Raw genomic sequence first — 18,779 nt, 5'->3', positions numbered from 1 at the left:
AAAAAGTCAATGGAGAATCATAAAAGTGATCCTCTATACCTTAAAAATTTTAACTTATAAGACGTGAAGTATACCTTTATTCAGCAATTTTTGAGAGGGAGCTCAGGCTGTTCTTTGGCCACTTACATCCTGTTCTTTGGGTCCACTGATAAAAGTTCTGACTCATCTTTATTATATGTCATTAACCACAAGCATAAGGCATGATCCTGAATTTCCATAGCCTTGGTAGTAGAGTGAGAAGCTAGATACTTATGACACAATATCAGTTCAGAATCCTTTCAGGTTTTTTATCTCCCTTCCCCTTAACCTTATACAGGTGCCTTGTCCACAACTCGCTTGACAGTGGATTTTCAAGTGAGTGGCCCATTTTTTCATCTTTGCAAACCATTCAAGTTCACATTGATGGAAACAATAATTCTCTGTTTTCCCCAGTTACACTTAATTAGTTTACTCAGTAGTAAATTAAATTACATATGTATAATTACCAGTACAATCAACATAAGTAGATTGGGAATAGACATCAACTTTTAGTAAGCACATCGTTCAAAGATAGGAACAGAATGTCAACATTCTGGAAGGTGTATTAGTGTGAGCATTCACTGTAGCAGAGTAGGCAGGATCTGCTGACCTGAGGTCAGTTTGGAGAACTATTGTTTTGTAATTGTCATTACATCGTAAGTACATGATTAATAACCATTGTCTAAATAATGAATATAGTCAGAAAGAGTAAGCACAGCATCTCCTAAAGAGCCTCATTATGTAAGCTACAGAGAACTTGACACTCTGGATCGCATACTGATCTTAACTAATTTAGGATATGACTATGACTTTAAGATGAAGAACAGCCATTATGTTTGTGAATCGGATCCTTTGTACACTATTCATTTAAGAAAGTGTTGACTTTAAAAAGTGGTGACTGAAGATGGTTTTCTAGACCAAATGGAAGAAGTGTGAAATTCAACTATACTTGTGAAATTCACAATCATTTACACTTTGATGCTAATGGTTTTAATGAAAATAACTCTTGCATATAGCACATTTAAAAGGGTTTTCAGGAACATTACCTCATTTGAGCCTCACACCCAATGAGCTCAGTACTGTAGGTATAGTCATTACCCCAGTTTCTGAGATGAAGGAGCTGAGGCTCAAGAAAATGAAGTGATTTCTCTATGATTTTATGATATTAATATACAACAGTAACCCAAATCACATCACTTCAGTTTTTTAGTTTGTTGTGCAGTAAATCATCTTGAGCAGAATAAATTGTCTTTGTTCAATAGGAAAAAAAGAGCAATGGATTATTATTTTTCCCTTAACTCCATTACTACCCTTATTAGAGTGCATTTCTCTGTATAGGTTTGTCTTCCCTATTAGACTGAGCTACAGGAAAACAGTGATCATCTCCTCTTTGAATGCCAGTCCAATTATTAATAGGACATATAATTTGGCTGAGCTGAATTCTAAGAGATGGAGCTTTACCCATTTTAGGAATAAGAATACATTTTAGGAGGATGTTGTATTATTTCTAAATAAAATTTGGTATTTTGTAAAAAAGAGAAGAAAGAAAAAACTTGGAGATTTGAAGAGGAAGAATACTTCAGTGCCTTTTTAAGAGAACCTCAGGATATGGCGATTCTTATTATTATCCTCACATTCTTTGTTCTTGTTTACTTATTAAATCTGATTTTTTCTCATTTTAATTCACTGTTTATTTTTTATTAATTTCTTCATGCTGACTTCATTGTGTGTTTTAATTATTCCAACTACTTGAGTTAAATATTCATTTATTTTATATTTTCAAAAAATATTGAAAACATCTCTGTCCAGTTATGATATGAGTCTTATTCTGGCTTTGACAAAATAATAGGAAACTTTCATCTTTCTGTGATCTGAAAATATTTAAATAACATAAAAATTATTCCTGTATGAGTTGGAAGGATTTTCTATGAAAACTGGCAGTTTGGGGGAGTAACTTTATTTCACTTATTCTCTTTGGTCTGTGTAGTTTTCTTATATGTTCTGGATTTCTCTTGATAATTTATATTTTCCTAGAAAACTATGAGTTTCATTCATGGTTAAAAACTTATTTTCATAAGTCAATCAGAGAAAGACATGTATCATATGACCTCACTGATAGGAGGAATTCTTCATCTTAGGAAACAAACTGAGGGTTGCTGGAGTGGTGGGGGGTGGGAGGGATGGGGTGGCTGGGTGATAGACATTGGGGAGGGTATGTGCTATGGTGAGCGCTGTGAATTGTGCAAGACTGTTGAATCACAGATCTGTACCTCTGAAACAAATAATGCAATATATGTTAAGAAAAAAAAAAGAAGAAGAAGATAGCAGGAGGGGAAGAATGAAGGGGGGTAAATCGGAGGGGGAGACGAACCATGAGAGACTGTGGACTCTGAAAAACCAACAGAGGGTTCTAGAGGGGAGGGGGGTGGGGGGATGGGTTAGCCTGGTGATGGGTATTAAAGAGGGCACGTTCTGCGTGGAGCACTGGGTGTTATACACAAACAATGAATCATGGAACACTACATCAAAAACTAATGATGTAATGTATGGTGATTAACATAACAATAAAAAATTTAAAGAAAAAAACTTATTTTCAGAGTTATATAAAATAATCCTTTACATATTCAGAACTTTTTCTTTGTATATTTTAGTATTTTCTTTTATATTTTAATTTTAATTTAAGAAGCATTTGTGCTTCTTTCCCCCTTTTTTCCCTCTTAATGATTAGCTAATGGTATGTGTTTTAAAGTAATTTTTCCACCCTCCTGCAAATAATGTACTTTCATATATATTTACCAATTCCAATTTTTGTCTTCTATTTTCTGTTCATTTGTATTTGCTAATTTCTGGTCTCCTCTTTATTCATTCCTTCATTTTGCCTTCTTTACAGGTTTGTTTCTTACTCTATTTGTTCCGAGTTCTTGAACTGAATGCCTTATTTAATAAATACATTATTATTTAGTGATGTGTTAAGACAATTTTCTTCCTGTATGTACAGCTTTGCTTATATGACTTAGTTTTATTTTTTTTAAAGATTTTATTTATTTATCTGAGAGAGAGAGAGGGAGGGAGGGAGCATGAGTAGGGGGGAGGGGCAGAGGGAGAAGCAGACTCCCCGCTGAGCAGGGAGCGCAATGCCAGGCTTCATCCCAGGTCCCTGGGATCATGATCTGAGCCCAAGGCAGCCGCTTAACCACCTGAGCCACCCAGACACCCCTCTGTCTTTGTTTTAAAAATGTTTTCCATTTTATTATTTTGTAATTATTCTGTAATGTTAACCTTGATATGTTCTTTCAATCATAAATTTTGTGAGAGGGAGTTTTTACATTTCAAAAAGGTTGGGATGTTTGCTTTACATTTATGTTATTATTTGCTTGGTTATTGAATTCTAGATGAAGAAAAGTGATCTGATTATTTGTACCTTTTGGTATTTATTAATGTTTTCCTTGAGGCTTAATATATGATCATCTTTTATGAATGATCTTTGGATACTTTATGGTGAATTCTCTTTATGGTGATATGCACAAGAAATAGTGCCATATATATTATACATACACACACACACGCACTTTTAATTATCTGTCTTTCTCCCCTCTCTCTCTGTTTGCTGTATTTCACATTAAAATATATAATATATATAAATATAATAAATATAAATATATAAACATATTAACACTATATATATATACACATATATAAAATTAGTATGTGAATCACCATAATCCTTAAATTCCCATTATCTGAAGCTCCCATAATGCTGTTAAAGCAGATTCTTAGTCTCCATTCCTAAGGATTCTGGTTGGGTGAGTCAAAAGCCTAGAGTCCCTCCTGCAGTAAGCATGCCCTCTACTGAGTGGGAGACTGTAGTGACTTAGAAGAAAGCTCTTGTGCATTCACATCTTCTGTTTGGCATTTGGTGTTGACTTAGCTCTTTTAACTTTCTTTAGCAGCAGCAAAACTGACCACATATTTCCTCTCCCTTTCTGATCTCCAGGCTGTTTTTCAGAGTTATAGGTATTATGATGTATCGGCACTCTGCCTTTTCTCAATTTTGTTGGAAATTAAACAAATTAATTTGTTTAATTTAACAAATTAAGCAAATTAAAATTAAAATTTGTTTGGGTTATAGCCATTTCTTAGCTTCATTGGGTATGAAAGTTTCTCTATTCTACATTATTTTCCCATTTCCATGGTTTTAAAGAGAGCTCATTTGCTCATCTTTTGCCAGAAGTTCTTCTTTAAAATTTTTTCTTTAATTCTTTGATTTATCCTATTCAGCCAGTGATCTACCTCATCTTTTATGTATTGTTTTACAAAGTCTGTTTTTTTTTTTAATTTTCTTGAGACTGTAAAGCATTTGCTCTCTAAAAAATCTGGAATCAATATTTAAATCTAGCTTTTGTATGCTATATTCATTTCCTAACTTTTAAATAATCCTTCTTGCCTGGTTTTTCCACTCTTCCTCTATTATTTGAGTAACATCCGTTTATGTAAGTTTGATCCCCTATGCCCCCAGATAGTGCGGTTTTATTCTTGGGCTTACTACCTATTTTGCAGGGGATTTATTCAGATCCTTCTCCTAAGATATAAGTTAGACAATTTAGCTTTATGATATATCAGATATTCCACATTTCAGGGATTCAGTAGCCTGAGACTGGTAGAAAGAAAATTGAATCTTTTGTCAGTCACAGTTGGGTCATTTAATAAAATTTGTGCAACTTTTCTTAATATTTGAATAATGATACCAGAGTCCAGTTTGGAAAGGTAGAGATTATCCTTTCCTGCCAAGGGGCGTAGGCATCAGTATGGATTCACCTTTTTCATGGTGACTAATCACATTAGTGAGAGTGTGTTTGAGAGGAGTGTCCCATGGTCTATAGATTTTCTGTTTGGGAAGGTATATATATTTTCTCCATGATAGATAGCTGCCTTTGTTGCTGTTGGTCAGGAGCTGTGAAAATGGCAGAAATTCAATTAGTCTTTCTCCCCTAGTCCATCCTCATCTTCAGACTTTGCCCCTTTAATGCATGTTTGGATACAATATGGTCTATAACAATGCTATTTTGAGATAATAAAACTAAGACATAGAGAGGTCAAGTGAGTAAGTCAATCAACTTTAAGGTTAGAAATTGAGTGTGAACACAGGGAACTCAGCTCTGCAGCTGGGATCTCTACCACTGTGCTATCCTTTCTTTCTACTGAGATTTATCAAATGCTGATGATACAAAGTCCTGAGCTGGCAAGACATCATACTATGATTTTACAGAAAGCATGAAATTTTTAGATCTATAGGTAATAGATGAGCCTCATTTAGCTAAAGTGCTTACTATTCTCTCATGTTTATGGGTCTCTTGATTTGTATGCTTGCTGATCTTTCTTCCTACCCATTCTCTTGTGGAAGTGCATGGGGACACTATCATAGCCAAAAGGCATTCAGCCAAAGAGAACGGAAGGAGAACAGAGATATGAACCATCCACAAATGGAATAATCAACTTCCAGATATTTGAAAATTGATTAAATAGTATCATGATTTCTTTGTTCATTTTCTAGGCAATGTACCCAAGGCTTTCTAGGAATAACCTAAAGTAGGGTAATTGTTTTGTAGCTTTTGTTATAGGCCTACTCTTTTAGGTCTATCCTGCTAAAGAAGGATGTAATTAAATACTTTTTAATGGAAACAACTTGACCAAAAATCTGTCACAGAATTTTGAGACCCATTAAGACAAAAATTTAATGAGAAAAAAAAAGATGTGATTAAGATGAAGCCATTAATTGATCAAACATTCTGTTCAGTTTTTTGTTTGTTTTTTTTTTTACTTTAATTGAAGTCGATATTTTTCCAGGGTACAAGGAGCATCATGATTCAATTGGCTCAGGGAAACAAACAGCATCTTCCTATAACTACTCAGTCAAAGGTCAGTTGCTAGGATTTTGTTGTTCATCCTCATGCAGTAAGATATCTTCTTTTTTCTTTTTTTTTTTTTGAAACTACCCAATAGATCCTTTATTTTTTTAATTTATTATTATTATTATTTTATTTTATTAATGTTTAAAACAGTATTTATTTTTTTCTTTTCTTTTATTATGTTATGTTAATCACCATGCATTACATCATTAGTTTTTGATGTAGTGTTCCATGATTCATTGCTTGCATATAACACCCAGTGCTCCATGCAGAACCTGCCCTCCTTAATACCCATCACCAGGCTAACCCCTCTCCTCACCTGCCTCCCCTCTAGAACCCTCAGCTTGTTTCTCAGAGTCCATCGTCTCTCATGGTTTGTCTCCTCCTCCGATATCCCCCCCTTCATTTTTCCCTTCCTACTATCTTCTTCTTTTTTTTTTAACGTATTATGTATTATTTGTTTCAGAGGTACAGGTCTGTGATTCATCAGTCTTGCACAATTCACAGGACTCACCATAGCACATACCCTCCCCAATGTCTATCACACAGCCACTCCATCACTCCAACAACCCTCAGTTTGTTTCCTGAGATTAAGAATTCTTTTCTCTTTTCTTTAAACTTGACATCAATATGAGGGAGTTCAAGTTCCCTCTGCTGTTTGCCGTGATTGCTTTTTTAAAGCAGAGGAAACATCCTTTCACTGCATGAAGATCTGAGTCTACTAAGGCTTATGGGAGCACAGAGCATTTATATCAAAGTTTATTTCAGAGACACTTGAGAACAATTTTAAAAACCTACCCATATAGCTACACATATGTACCTGAATACCCTCAGATGACCAAGGATGGCAGATACACAGCACCAACCCCTCCCTTCCTGCATCTAAACCTGATAAGCTCATTGTTCAGGTTCTCTTAACTATGCTATACTCACATCCAGCCTTTCAGTAAAGGAGGCTAAGACTAAATGATCTTATAATGCAAGTAAGCCAGTAAACAAACACCTATTTGGCACCCGTGCATGGAAAAACACACCACCTAGGCAGTCCTCACAGTTCTTGACTTTTCTTGTCATATACACCAGAACCATCGACCGTCTTGGATTTTGCCATATTGTTTAGTTCTTTCCATTATAATACTAATTAAAAAAAAAAACCTTAAAGTTGTAATTGTACTTGTTGCAAATACTGAATAGAAGTAGAAAGCAGGATATCTTGATCTGTCTCCAACTCGGGTTTCTGGTTTTGAGTTAATTACAGGCTGCCTTCCTTCATTCCATGTGCACTTCCTTTAGCCTCCTGGTCCTTCTGCATTACCGTGGAGGTGCTCACTGTAAGAGCAATGCCTTTTTAGTGAGCATCTACTATATTTTACTCATTTTACATCATTACCTTTAATCCCTCCAAGAATGTTAACAGGCATTTACAATAATTTTGCTTCAGAAATAAAGACATGGAGGTTGAACTAGAAGGTTGTGGAGCCTCTATGTGGACCTGAATCTTGACTCAGACACTCATGTTCCCTTCAGTGTTCTCTTACTCACAGTAACTGTGAAAGTTGCAATTCATATAAAAAAGAAGACTCTTTATGCAGATAAAAGTGTGCAGGGTCTGGGGAGGATATCTATAAAACTACCAGAAACAATTTCATTTTTAATATTTTTCATAGAGATTCACACTTAGTTTTTGTAAGTTTTACTTGCTCAGGTTTTATTGTGTGCGTGGTCTATTTCTATGTAGCATGACATGAAAATCATGAGTTAATATTCAAAATCCAGTAACTCTCACATCAATAAATGTTAGATATCAAGTCCAGATAATACAGGTTCCTATGTGTTTGGAAATGAGAAACAAAGAGGCTAAGTTTATGTGAAGAGGATTCAAGAAAGTTCCCCAAAAGCAGTAGGGAGATCTCTATTAGCTTTATAAACAGAAATAAAAATTTGAACAGTTTATAAATTGTGAATCCAGCCTGTCCCTTTTTCAGGAAACACACGGCTTCTCTTTTCAGTGGGTGAGTAGCAGTGTGTGCCTTGGACAGTACCATCCCTTCTCCTGTTTCATTTCTTTCTGCTAGGAAATTTACTATTATTTATATTTGGAGGTCTTTCCTATAATGATATTTGAAGCTGGGAACAAGATATGAATCTGAGGTAGAGAGAGGAGGAAGATAAAATTAACACTGGGAGCAAGTGAAAAAGGAAGGTACTTGGGACTTTCAGAAAGGTGAAAGCAGTGCAATGGCTTCCTGTCCTCAGCATCAGAGAAGGAGAACATTTTAATGAGGAGTGATTATTAGGGTCAGATATTATGTAAAGTTCAAAGATCAGAACTGGGAAAAGGGCCATTGGTTTGGACGCTTAGGAGGGCAATAATCTCTCTTAATAATGCTATTTTGGTACTCACTGATAGATACAAAAGCTGAATTCAAACAATTAAAAAGGGAGAAGTAAAAGGGTTGCACGCATGGGGGCTATGGTTATATTTATTCTATTATTCTCTATATATTTATTCTCTATATATTTATTCTATTCTTTCATTGTCCTGATATTGTTTCCTTCCTGAACCAACTTAAGGTCTGATCTAAAATTGATTTAGGTACGTATATGGTGATCGATACTGAAATGATTGAATTATAGAAATTCTTTTTGAGCTAAAGCTAGTTTTTCCCTTTCAAAACTGAAAAGATTACATGATTAGGACTGTTTTGAGCAGAGAATTTATTATACAAGGCACAATATCACTGGGTATCCTGACTAAGTAACCTTGTTTAGAAGGAGTTAGATGGTTGGTTCAGGTACAAGAGGTGAACTGGGAGCAAATGAAACAGCAAATTACAGATAAGATTCATTGCCTACTTTGTGTTTTTCTTTTCATCTATGCCCCCTCCCCCCATCTATAAAACACAATGAACTTATTAGGATTAGGTGTTCATGGTTCCCCTTTATGGACTGTTAAATAGACCAGACCTAGAAGTTCTGTTGACTGATATTCCAGAATGAGGTAGGTTGCATTTCTACAGGTGGCAACACTGATCACACCACCTGGAAATGCCATAGGAAAAGCTGCTTTAAAGAAGGGGGGGCAGACAGACCTCTAGAGCATCTACTCTGTTTCCATCTAATTAGAACTAGGAACCTATATCAGATGGAGAATGACAATGACTAAAATTGAGTCTTTCTGATGGCTAGGGAAAATTATCCAGATGACCAGCGCATACTGACTCTAAATCAGGAGACCTGAGTTCAAGCCATGGTGTCACTTATGTGGTTATGAACAAATTACTTAACCTCTTGATGTATTTCTTCCTTGCACAGAAGTGTAAGGCCATCATGACATCTGGACTAGCATCCAACAGAACTGTAGAAAAGGTCAAATATAAAACTTAAGCAACTACACATATGAAAAATGTTTGTATGTTTTGATCTCCCCAATACTTGGACTTATATTTGGCATTACTCATATTTTCTGAACCGATCTACCAACCTAGAAAATGTTCATGATCAAGAACTCTTTAAAGAATACCGTTTCATTTAATATATCAAAAACCAAAAAATAAAACCAAAAACACAACCATCCCACAAACAAACTGAACTAGCAGAGAAGTCATTTTTCAAGTAGTAATTTGTACAAGTAGTGAGTGGAAAACTCTAGATAAAACTGTATACTTGGACTTCCAGATTTTTACACATTCCTATAGCATGACCAAAGCAGGTACTTAATAATAATTATTTCAATGAGAAAATAAAAACAAGAGCAATCTTTTTCAAATCCAGTCAGGACCATCTTTCTCTGAAATGAACCCACCTTCTAATACTTTGTTCAGAGTGCTAGTACCTTACCATCTCTCTTCTATGAGGACTGCTATGCATCTGTAGCAGTAATAGCCATATTGTGCCCTTATTCTGCCCCCTTGAATGGACCCACCGTGAAAAGGTCCAGAAATGCCCTGGGCATTTGCTGTCTGGATTGCTAGGGTATAAGCTTTGAGACTGGGCAGCTTCCAGTGGCCATGTTTCCTGCCATAAATTTCTAGAGACCTAGAGAGGTGGTTTGGAGAGAAAAGAGGGGGGGAGTGGAATGCAATGGGGATTAGGGGAGGTGGTGGGAGTTGGGGGGGTGGCAGGGGAGAGAAAGCTACTATACAGGGGCGCCTGGGTGGCTCAGTCGTTAAGCGTCTGCCTTCGGCTCAGGTCATGATCCTGGGGTCCTGGGATCGAGTCCCACATCGGGCTCCTTGCTCCGCGGGAAGCCTGCTTCTCCCTCTCCCACTCCACCTGCTTGTGTTCCCTCTCTCGCTATGTCTCTCTCTGTCAAATAAATAAATAAAATCTTAAAAAAAAAAAAAAAAAAAGAAAGCTACTATACAGAGTGGAAAAAAACCAGTGTGAAGCCCAGGTCCTTTTAAGCTGAGTTTCAGGCCAAACTATTTCTAGAAATTTATTCATGAGGCTAATTTTTCTCTTTTGGATTCTGTGATAGACATGCTGGTTAGCATATGGGGCTTTAGGGTCAGCCGAACTGAACTTGAATTCTATAGCCACATTTAATGGCTCTGTGACCTCAGCAAAGTTATTTAAACCCTTCTTAATCTGTATCAGGCGATAAGTGGTTCTTTCCTTGTAAGGTCTTTCTAAAGCTTAAATAGGGTACTGTGTATAAAATGCTTACTCCAGGCCTTGTACATCTTAGACACTTTGTAAATGGTAACTATTCGAAACTCAAAGATTTGTGGATTTAGACCGTTGCTAGAGTAGAAAGAATTCTTTCTTAGGAACCATCTGGCCCATTGATTCTAATAAGACCCTTTGGATTCTTAACTGCTTTGTAAATGCACTAGGAGGGAGCAGACAACCTGGGGATAAAGGGGCTTTGGGGGGTGGGCTCCGCACCTTGACTTCTTCAAACAGAATGCCTCGGTTTTTGTAACTATCATATTTTGGCTTCTTACTTAAAAAAAGTAATATTATAGTTCAGCAAAAAGAAAAGAGAATTGAAAAAAATTCTAGTGCAACTTCCAAATGTTATAAATGAGAAAAATAGATGCCATGAGAGAAGTGATTTGCATTCATTGTCTATGTTGTGAGATGATTTTGATCAGTACACAGACTCCCCATTAATCTCAGCAAGCCTGAGGGGTGTTCGTATCATCACTGCATCACCTTCCCAGGTAACTCCCCAGATTCAAGGCTCCAGTCTGAGAGCCAGAGTCTGACTGAAGTTACAGATGGGGTCTTCAGCCAGATTAATCATCTGACACTACAAAGACAATGCGTAGAAAGTTTAAAAAATGACAAGGACTAAACCCACCCTGTAGAATAAAAACTATTCTGTTCTGCCAAGTTAATTTAGACATAATTAAAAACAAGGAACACTGAAGAATTTAAAACAGGCTATGAAATTACCTTCCGATGCTTATTGGAAATGGGCAAAATCCTTAGTCATGTGCAAGGAAAGGAATGGTCTCTGTTATGGTCCAGTCTGGATGTCTCTTCATCATTCATGTTTTGCTGATAGAGTTAGCATCCCACCCAGACTGGATGATGTTTCCCCTGTACTTCCATCAAGCTTTTAGTCATAATTACGGTGAAATTTTGGTCTCTGCATCTGCAATTGCTCAAAGATTATACTGTAAATCAACTGATTTCTAAGAAAGCTTCACTTCTGAAAAATGCCTGTTGCCAGTGAGGAAATAATCATGATAAAGATGACAGTAATAGACAATGTTTATCGAGCACTGCAGTGTTTCAGCTCGGTGACAGGACGAGAGCCACTCCCAACCCATGTACATACTTCAAAGTTACATTAAGTTCCTGATTTAATTAGCCAAACCCGCAAACCTAATTGGAAGAGAAGTAGTCACATAGGGTAGGAACATAGGCCGCGCATCTCAACATAGCTTCCTGGCTTCCCCCAAAATGTAATAGGAGCCCGCAGCTGCCTGAGGCAGTGTGCCCACAAAGAGGACAAATCTTCATTCTTGCCATGCCGCTGCCTTTTCAAATTCGGGGTTTGGCATCATTTTCTAGAAGGGTTTATATAACAACCGTTTTGCTTCTGGAACCCAACTCAGTGCCTGCAAGATGAGTCTTTCACCAGGGAGCCAACAGTGTCAGGGCCCGGATGCCTCAGAATGGAATCTGTGCTTCCGAGTCTCCGGGGTTCTGGGAAAGCCTGTGTTCTAGTGAGTATTCCCCCGGCACCCCCATTCTGTGGTGCACTCTCCAGCAGCGTGTCATTGAATCCCCATGAAAAGCTATTACAGATTCACCATCACTGTCCATAGCCTGAGGCTCATCTAAGTTTTAAAATTCAGAACTTTCAGATTTTAGACAGGCTGTATTGTCCATATGACTTACACCTAATTGGTGTCGCCCCCTCCCCCCACCGTGAGATCTAAGGCAGTAGCCCAGTACTCACGTTATACTGGGAATATAGAAAGACTATGAATCGCCTTACTTCAGTTCAGTCAGAATTTGCTTGTGCGGAATGTATGAATGATCATTTGGTTCTAGAATATTCCGGGTTTGGCATGCAGACCAGGTTTGTTGACCTATACTATCACCTTCATCCTGCAGTGAGGAAATTGAAATTTAGAGAGTTTAAACTACTCCCCCAAGGTTACAACTGGTAAGTGGCAGGGGGAAAATCCAAACTTAAGTCTGCCTAAGCTCCAAGTTTGCTTCTTTAATAACAATACCATAACCTACCTTGGCTCTCTTTCACATTGAGGGAGGTTTCCATTTTCTGAGTCTTTCTATTAGGGTCTGGACTACGGAGTGGACAGTGAGGCACTCACCTCGGGTGCAGGATATAATGGAAGGTGCCGACCAGCTCAGTTAGCAAGGTGAAAAATTTAAAATTCAGTATATTAACAATTAAAGTTAATGCAAAAAGCCCTGATGAACCAAATATAAAACATTTACATCAAGATGTGATCAGTGTTACTGGTTTTTCATTTTGTCTCAAGACTCCAATATGGCTCCAACAGCCCTGCTCTCTGATCACCTTCTGAGTGTCGCTCTGTCCCTGTTCTCAAGTCAGTAAGAGGGAGTATGATATCCCATTCCCTTTGGCAAGAAGGGTGACTCCACAGTGGGACCCAGGAGAAGCAGCGCTCTAGTATACAAAATCGATGCACATCACTGTGCTCCCTGATTACCAGGATGAAAAATCCCTTCTGGCTACAGAGACCCAGGCATGATGGTTAAACTATTTCAACCCCGCCTCAATTACACAAAGAGAAGGGCTGTTATTTTTCATAGATATTTCAACAGAGTTGAGGGATTGGAATGGAAATGTTTAAGTTGGTCTGCTTTCACGTTCACCATTGTTATCAGTCAAGGCTCAGTAGAAAATAGAATCCACTCCAATGAAGAGAATTTAATGAAGGAATGAATTGCTGGGTCAGGGAACAGACAGGGTATTGGACACTGAGAGATAAGCAACAGCAGGAAGCTGATACCACCCTCTGGTCTAAAGGAAAATGGGCAAAAAACTGGTGTTCCCAGAATCAGAGAGAGCTTGAGCAGGGAAGAGGGGCTGCCAGGCTGGGGCCGTGGTGGGGAAGGGGCCCCGTCCAAAGCAGGGAGGAAGAGGGCAACCCAACCTTTCATTCCCCTGACGAGTAGGGCAGAGTTGGCAGGGAGCCTGCTAGTGCAGGGCAATCAATCTCCTGGGGCAGAGAAAGGCATCAAAGGGAGAGGAGAGTATCTGGGGCAGGGAGAAAATGGAAAAAAAAAAAAAACACAATGAGTTTTGTTCATTGATTTTCACAAGCTCAGATTCCTATCAAGGTGCTCCTGTCTTTTAGTGACAGAGCCAAGGAGCTTTTTGATGAAAGTAGGAGGAATGCAGAGATGGTCACCATTTAATATTATCTCTACCACCTAAATAAAAAAAAAATGCCTTTATGCAAAATTGTTATTGATTACACAGTATTCTTCCCATTGTGCGAAAGAATGACTGATTTCATTCTCGTTTCCTTAATCATAAGAACAATTAAATTGCCTAGAAAAGAGAAATGCTTATGCTAATGTGAATCCCTGCAATATGACTTAGATTTCTTTATTCTCCCATCCTAAACAATAAGAAAAGGAATAAAAAAGAAAGCATGAAGATTTTAAACACTAAATAATCCTTCTGAATCAGCATTCAAAGACAACTGAAGGACTCAATGGGGGTTTAAGCGAAGTAGCTATTTTTGTACATATTTTAAGAGCTTGGTTAAGGAGTGATGGTCACTTACTTGGTATGACTCATGGCCACTGACGTAGACACATTCTGTAAGGAGATGAGAAATCTAACCTGGGGTAACTACAGATTCGTCTTCCATAGACATAGCTACACTGGGATATTATTTACTCTGGTATTGTGATGAGTAAGGAGGATGAGAGCAACATAGCTACCCACCCTGGGCTTGAGCAAGGAGACATCCTACTATGACAGTACAACTCTCGCTTCCCACCTCTTTTCAAGCCTTCACGTTTTATGCCATAGTTTACGACCAGATTACTTTGTTGGTTGCTCCTAATGCCATGTTCTTTCAACTGCTACTGGGCTCAGTTCCCCATGGGTCACCTGGATCATAACAATGGCCCGCTTTTTAAATGCCCTTTATCATAGAATTGGATAAGATACTCGAGGTTAATGTAAGTCATCACATAGAAAATGCTCTTAAAATGTTTCCTGTAATTATATCAGATAAAGAACATACACATTTCAAAAAGTAGTTTTCAGGCTACCTACCTCATTGGTAGGATTTAGTTTCCTGCTGATAACACTATTTCCTCCTTTGTGTGGACATTTAACCACATTTTAAATATTCAGTTTCTTTTTCTGCTTCAGCTTTTCACTTTCCACTTTAATAGAATTAAACCTTTGCTTTTTTTTTTTTTTTTTTTTACCTTCTTTCTTTCAGAGACTCACAAAAGAGGAGATACGGAGGTAAATTTTCAGGATAAATTGGTTTTGGAGAAGTGCTTATTCATTAAATTATGTATAGCCAGTGTTTATTATTTTTTTCTGTATATAACATTGGGTTATGTGCTGAGAATTTAAAAATACATAAGGCTCAGGCCCTCATTTTCAGAAACATCAAGTCTGATGAGGGAAACAAGTAAAGATAATTTCACCTAATGTGTTAAGGATAATAACCAAAGTATAAATATATTTTCCCCGGATGTAGGCATTTTGAGCCAACATTCATGAGCAATTAATAAAATAAATTCAAATACTTGTATTTCCAACAGCATGGCAGTGGTGATTAATTAATATAACATGCATCAAACAGCATAATGCTTGTCACATAAGCAAACATCCAATAAATGGTTCGTATTAGTATTATTTATACTACAAAATTTATACTACAAAAATTATTTGCAGCATATATTTCTCCCTTCTAAAATTTTCTGTTAAGCAATCACAAGAATCATCAGCGCTAAGCTAAACAGAGCTGATACAATCATAAACTCCATGTATACAAGTATACAATTACAGAACCATGAATTTTGATTGTAGTATAACTGACCTACACCCATTATGAAGATGAAAAGACTGAGGTTTCAGTGGTTTAAGTGACTCGCCCAAGTCACTGACCTGTTTGGAGAAGCCATGCCTGCTAGTCCTGTACAGTGCCTTGTACTTCCGAGTATGGGCTCTCTTCCCTGCTCACATCACCCTCTCCCTATTGTTCCCATCTGCATTAGAAATGTCCCTCCTCTCATGAACATTTCTGATTCATGCTCCTTTGACCATGAAGCTGAGCTGTGCTAGCACTGATGAAGTGTGAATGAGATGCTGTTATTAATACAAACAGAGGCACCCTCTGGGTATTATGCATTTATCAGATCAAGCATCAAAATATGAGACTACAAAAACAACTAATGAAAACAAAATGAATATTGTTAGCTAAATTAGTGCTGTCATCTTCCCCAAGTGTGTCTTCAAATGAAATGGTCCAACAGCAAAAATAGAACAAGCTGGGAACACTTAGTTCCGCGGTGTAGAGGATTTGAAACAGACTTATTTTCCAATGTGTTAAATTGCTCAAGTGTCAGTGGTGAATAACTATTAGCAATTGAGGACCCCAGAAAAATCCAGTATGGCCCCTCCCCAGCATCTCTCATAGTGTTACAGTCACATCAATAAAATGAACCTGGTTCTTGGAGCCTGACCCAGAGATACCCTCTCTGCCTCCTGCTCACCTACGTGCTTTAGGAGTTTTAAAGGCACTACTACTGTCCCCTTCCCCTGCCAAAATATTTGACTGCCTTTGCAGCTGTGCTTCAGAGGGAGCAGGAATACCAAATCCAGAAAGCATATTGCTGTGCATATTTATTTGTTGAAACGAAGTAATGCTCCTGAAAGTAGTGAAATTAGTATCTGTACCTGTTAAAAGCATTTTCTCTCCTTTTCAATTCAGGGCCTTCCTTTTAGTGGTTTATCCCTTTGTGGTCAATGCTTATGTGGAGGAACTCTCTAGTTTCTGGGTGCTGGAAGCATGGCACTAGGTCAAGGCTTACTGAGTCCCCTCCAGAGCTGGCTGGGTTTGAGAATAGTGGCGGTTTGAGTACTGGTGGTTCAAGGTAGTTTTGTCATAAAAAAGTGGGTGGGAGGGGTTGTTGATGATTCCTTTAATTTTTCTATTGTCCAACATGTCTCATTGTGAACGGGATTCTGCGAGAGGAAATCAGGGTGAGAATAAGTAGTTTGACTCCACTTTTAGAAAGATCGGTGTACTTTGTTACTGAAATTGCTAAGGCAGCTTCTCCTATAAATGCTGTCCAAAATCCAATGTAGTTAATTCCAGCCAATGAGATCAGCCCAGATGCCAGAAAATGCACACTGAGCATGACCTGCTCACCAGCTGAGACCTTCTGACTGTCACTCAAGTCACAATGATACTTGCTTGAGATTGACAATTGCACAGCATAGATTTTATAAAAGGGTCTTTGAGTGACTGATCTAAAGACATTATGATGTTAGTTGCTTTAACTCCTTCAAATCCCAAAACCTGTTTAATATTTTATTCACTTTGTACTGAGAATGTGGAGTTAGAAAAGATATTGTGTTTGGCATCTCAAGGGTCACAGTCCAGTAGGAAAGACACAGACAGGTAGTACTCAATAATACGAGAGATGCTGTAAGGTTGGCCAGGCTGTGTGGGGGAGGGGTGGGATTCCTCAGAGAAAATAGGACAGTGATTGACACCTGAACTGCTCCTTGAAGAATAAGTAAGAATTCTCTGAACAAAGTGAAAAGTATTAGAAACAAAGGGAATATTGCATGCGAGGGATACAATGGACACCGTGATAAAAATGGGCTGCTTTTTGAAAAGTTTAAGGTTTGTCATTCTGCTTCTTGGTGTTCATTTATTTTGCCTGGCAGAAAATAAATTAGTAGCACATGAAACATAAGAAAAAGAAAACAAGACATACGTTCCTTCAGTCTTTTGGGCCTAAATATATGTCTTCATAAAAGCTTTACATCCAGGCTACCCTTGAACTATGTTTGAGACATTATAAAACCATTGAAATATTGCAGAATCTCACTGACCATCACCATATGGTCAGGACTGGAGGTTAAAACTTATAAAGAGATTTTTACATTCTGATAAAAGGATCAATGCTTATGCCATTTCGCAACCACACCACCTTTCCAAATACGATTCCAGTACTGTAATTTCTTAGACAACCTGGTGTGGATTATGTTGGATATGAAATTTCATGCTGAAATTTTCTGATGTGCTCCTCAATTTGACATTCGAAATGCCTCTGGAGAATTTTCTAGTCAGTAAGCTTGCATAATTTTGTGTTACAGAAATTAAAAGAACAACTATTCCCATAAATGATGTTTTTAATATGTAGAGAAAGAGATCTCTCCTGGGTCAGTAGAGTGCAGGAAATATAAATTCTGGGAAATTTCTTTGGTCAGATATAGATGCCTAGGCTTGGAAAGTTTGATCAGGAAACTACCTGTAAATTCAAAGACAAAGGGTGTAAGTCTGCACAAAAAAGGGTCATATTGAGAAAGTTCCACATTCAGAAACCCTTAAAATGAAGTCTAGAAATGGGCTTTTCAACTACTCACAAAACTTGGCATTAGATGTCCTAGTCACTAATAAGGAAGCCTAGGAACTGCTTGGTTAACAGCACAGGGATAGCAGTGTTGGTGAACACATCCATAAATAGCATGCATGTATGGATATCCGGTGTGATATATCATTAACTGATCAAGATACTTTTCATTTCATCTTTAAAAGCTATTTGCTAAAATTGTTGAAAGAACCAAGTGTTCTATAAAGCAATTTAGGACTAATCAAACATTTTCTGGTTTTTTTTTGTTTTGTTTTTATTTTTGTTTTTTTACTATATGTTAGGTGTTGCATGAGCATTCAACAATACAAAAGACAAAAGAGACAAGTCTTTGTTCTGGAAGAGGGCAATGAGTGCACCATCGCTATGGCCAGAAACTATGTTATTTTCTTCACAACCAAACTTATGGTGACAGGAGTCGTCATAAATGAGCCATGCAAAAATTTGGGGGGGAAGAAAAATCCCCACAGAATCAAAACACTTTTGTCTGTGGTTCCAGTCTATTCTTCTCTCCTCTCCTTCCTCATAATCCGGGTTATCTAGACTCCAACAAGGATGAGAGTAGTAGGACGTTGGTCAGAGGACTGTTGGAGGCTAGAGATGGGGATAGATCATATGGAACCTTGTAGGCAGGTTGGGACTTGGGCCATTATTTTGAATGACATGGTAAACCATTAGAGAGTTTGAGGCAGAGAAGAGCATGGTATGATTTAACGTTTAAAAGGATCAGTCTGGCTACTGTATGGTGAGACTAAACCACAA

At 37.7% G+C, this 18,779-nt stretch overlaps 1 long non-coding RNA gene across 5 annotated transcripts in view; it reads left to right on the top strand.

Moving 5' to 3' along the window:
- The window catches only part of LOC112819302 (uncharacterized), a 151,917-nt gene extending 133,419 nt beyond the window's left edge, over positions 1 to 18,498 (top strand). For 4 of the 5 annotated variants that reach the window (XR_012378448.1, XR_012378450.1, XR_012378449.1 and 1 more), the window contains 3 exons: positions 5,863 to 5,934; positions 14,843 to 14,868; positions 18,302 to 18,498. This is a non-coding gene — a long non-coding RNA (uncharacterized lncRNA). The remainder of the gene's footprint in view (positions 1 to 5,862; positions 5,935 to 14,842; positions 14,869 to 18,301) is intronic. The other variant, XR_012378451.1, reaches the window with a different exon arrangement.
- The last annotated feature ends 281 nt before the right edge of the window (positions 18,499 to 18,779 follow it).

The sequence above is a fragment of the Callorhinus ursinus genome, unplaced genomic scaffold (genome assembly GCF_003265705.2).
Source record: "Callorhinus ursinus isolate GAN/ISIS: 27379988/994484 unplaced genomic scaffold, GSC_fseal_2.0 scaffold6, whole genome shotgun sequence".
NCBI lineage: Eukaryota > Metazoa > Chordata > Mammalia > Carnivora > Otariidae > Callorhinus > Callorhinus ursinus.
The sequence above is the reverse complement of the archived record's forward strand: the minus strand, read 5'-3'. Positions and strand labels throughout refer to the sequence as shown.